We start from the raw sequence: 3,700 nt of genomic DNA on the forward strand, positions 1-3,700 counted from the left end.
TTCTATGTGTGCCATAAATATCGCCATCCACTTAGAAAAAAATTTGTAGTTTAGAATCAGTAGTTCTTTGACTGCTATTTCTAAATTTTCAGTATGTTGGAGAAGCAACTCGATGCTAATCCCTGTATATATATGATGATAAATGATTTTACCGATAAAGGTTTTTTCATACTGAACTACTTGGCAAAATTGTTAATTATTAATTCTATTACTAATTGACGATTCCCTGCCCTTATTCTTGTATATATATATATATATATATATATATGACTGTGTTAATCTATATATGTGCTAATTTATATATAATAATATGTGTTAATCTATATATATATATATATATATATATAAGTTCTAATTCTTAAGGTGCTTCTCCAGATATAGCCAACATGTATTTGAGGTTGAAGAAGAACAGAGCAAGAAGAAAATACATCAGCTTGTGTATATGCTCTTTTGCTCTTTTGCTTGTTTCAGTCATCTGACTGCGGCCATGCTGGAGCACCGCCTTTAGTCGAGCAAATCGAACCCAGGACTTATTCTTTGGAAGCCTAGTACTTATTCTATCAGTCTCTTTTGTCGAACCACTAAGTTACGGGGACGTAAACACACCACCTTTGGTTGTCAAACGATGTTGGGGGGGATAAACACAGAGACACAAACATATACACACACACACATGCATATATATATATATATACGACGGGCTTCTTTCAGTTTCCGTCTACCAAATCCACTCACAAGGCTTTGGTCAGCCCGAGGCTATAGTAGAAGACACTTGCCCAAGGTTCCACGCAGTGGGAATGAACCCGGAACCATGTGGTTGGTAAGCAAGCTACTTACCACACAGCCACTCATATATATGGATATATGATTTTGTGTTTCTATGCATGTGTATATATGTGTGTGTGTGAGAGAGAACAAGGTGATGTGTAATAGCTTAATCCTATTACGTGTATATATAAATATTTGCATCATTTTGTTATGTATGAGTATGTGTAAGTGTGTATGAGTGTGTGTGTGTAAACATATAATGCATTTATATATGATTTTATGCATACATGTATGTATATATATATATATATATATATATATATATATATAAATTGTGTGTGTATATATATACATCTTTTATTTGTTTCAGTCATTGAACTCTGGCCATGTTGGGGCTCTGCCTTGAAGGGTTTAGTTGAGCGAATTGACCCCAGTACTTAGTTTTGAAGCCTGGTATTTATTCTATTGGTCTCTTATGCTGATCAATATATCCATCTATCTATTTTTCTCAGTTCGTCTCTCCCCTTCTTTCTCACTCATATTTATAAATATATAGATAATTTATATATTCATTGTGCGTGTATATATATAAGTTATAAAAATGTATTATATTATATATGTAAATGTATATATATTTATTATATTTATATAAAATATATATATATATACATATTCATTCGCCTGTGCACACATGCAATAACAATAACCTCTCTACAGAGGAATCTATCCATCATTTAGAATTTATTACAACAGAAATCCATTCCATATGTAAGTGTGTGTGTGTAAAAGGAATCCATAATAATGTAGAAGTTCTCAAGTCTTAAAGCATAACTCAAGTAGTTGCCACTGGGGAATCACTTATTTGAACTTGGAACAGATTGCTTGGCAACCATCAAGTTAAGACAAATAAACTATGTGCTGTGTATCTGTAACTGTGAAAAAAAAAAAGCAATAAAAAATAAAAATATATAGATGAATCATTGTCATAATTTGGTGCAGGCATGGCTGTGTGGTTAAGAAGCTGTTTTTGAAACCATGTGGTCTTGGGTTCAGTCCTAATCTGTGGCATCTTGGGTAACTGTCTCAAGGTTGACCAATGCCTTGTGAATGTAACTGTGTAGAACCTGTGATATACACACATGTATGTGTGTGTGTGTGTGCTTTGTGTTTGTGCCCCACTATGCTTGACAACCAGCGTTGGTTTTTTTACAGCTCCATGACAGAGCAGTTCAGCAAAAGTGACCACTATAATAAGTACTACCTTTAAAAAATAAGTAATCATCATTTTGGGATTAACTTTTTGTTTGAGAGATAGAACTTTTTTTTACATCTGGCCAAAGACATCAGATTTCTCATCTTTGTACAACATATATAAACATATGTGCAGGCACAGCTCATCGGCGCAGGCGTGCCTGTGTGGTAGGAAGCTTGCTTACCAACCACATGGTTCCGGGTTCAATCCCACTGCGTGGTACATTGGGCAAGCGTCTTTTACTATAGCCTCAGGCCAACCAAAGCCTTGTGAGTGGATTTGGTAGATGGAAACTGAAAGAAGCCTGTCATATATATATATATATATATATATATATATGTGTGTGTGTGTGTGTGTGTGTGTGTGTGTGTGTATGTGTCTGTATTTGCATGTTGTGTTTGTCCCCACCACCACCATCGCTTGACAAGGAATGTTGGTGTGTTTATGTCCCCATAATTTAGCAGTTCGGCAAAAGTGACTGATAGAATAAGTGCTAGGCTTACAAAGGATAAGTCCTGGGATTGATTTGTTCAACTAAAGACAGTGCTCCAGCATGGCTGCAGTCAAATGACTGAAAGAAATATAAAAATAAAAGAATATTGAAATTCATTTTATCAAATATCAATTTCAGAAGAAGTGACCCAGAGTAATACGTTTGTTAAACAACTTCAGCAGAACAGATCAAACAAATCGAACCCAGTTTTTTAAAGTTTGGTACTTTTAATATTGGTTTCTTTTGCCAAACCACTAAGTTACAGGGATATAAACAAACCAGAACCAGTCATCAACTGGTGCACAAGGGAAAAAAACACAAATACAAAGACACACAAACACACATACACATACATATGCACATGATGTTGAACATCTGTCCTGCTCTGATCTACCAAATTTACTCATCAGGCATTGGCAACCCGGACCCATGTTTGAAGACATCTGCCCAACATGATATACAATGTGGGACTGAACCTGAAACCATGTGGTTCAAAAGTAAGCTTCTTAACCACTCAACCATACATATGCCATTGTATACAAAATTATTCAGCCTCTCTCAAGCTTCACACTATAATATTCATTGGCTTAGACCACCAGTGCTAGCAGTTTTTCTTTTAACCTATGATGTGGGGGTGGGAAGGGGGTTTGTCGGGGTGGCCTACTTAAAACCACAGAATTTGTTTTTGTTAGGGGCAAGGGACATAAATTCCAACAAAGATTCTATTTTTTGAAAATTCTAATTGAAAACTCCAGTAAAATTAATAAAGTTGGGGTGGGGGTGGAGCTCTTTCTGAAATGTCAGACTCCTTCTCTACCCACATCATTATCATCATCATCATTATGATGACCACCATCACCACCATTACCCTCCTCTTCCTCTCCTCCTCCTCCTTATCATCATCTTCTTTATCATCATCATCATGTCAGTAACTTATTCTGCTTTTTGAACTGTGTGTATTAAATACTGAATACACACAAAGACACACATGCATATGCAAGAATAAATACATGTGTGTATGGGTATATATATGTATACATATGTGTGTGTGTATATACATAACTATATATATATAAATATATATATATAAATATATATATATATATAAATATATATATATATATAAATATATATATATATAAATATATATATATATATAAATATATATATATATATAAATATATATA

General features: G+C 34.3%; 1 protein-coding gene and 1 long non-coding RNA gene across 5 annotated transcripts in view; one reads left to right on the plus strand and one right to left on the minus strand.

Moving 5' to 3' along the window:
• The window catches only part of LOC106881593 (protocadherin beta-15), a 363,194-nt gene that overhangs the window by 177,286 nt on the left and 182,208 nt on the right, over nt 1–3,700 (minus strand). The window lies entirely within an intron of this gene.
• The window catches only part of LOC128249440 (uncharacterized), a 347,579-nt gene that overhangs the window by 46,946 nt on the left and 296,933 nt on the right, over nt 1–3,700 (plus strand). The window lies entirely within an intron of this gene.

The sequence above is a fragment of the Octopus bimaculoides genome, chromosome 14 (genome assembly GCF_001194135.2).
Source record: "Octopus bimaculoides isolate UCB-OBI-ISO-001 chromosome 14, ASM119413v2, whole genome shotgun sequence".
Classification (NCBI taxonomy): Eukaryota; Metazoa; Mollusca; class Cephalopoda; order Octopoda; family Octopodidae; genus Octopus; species Octopus bimaculoides.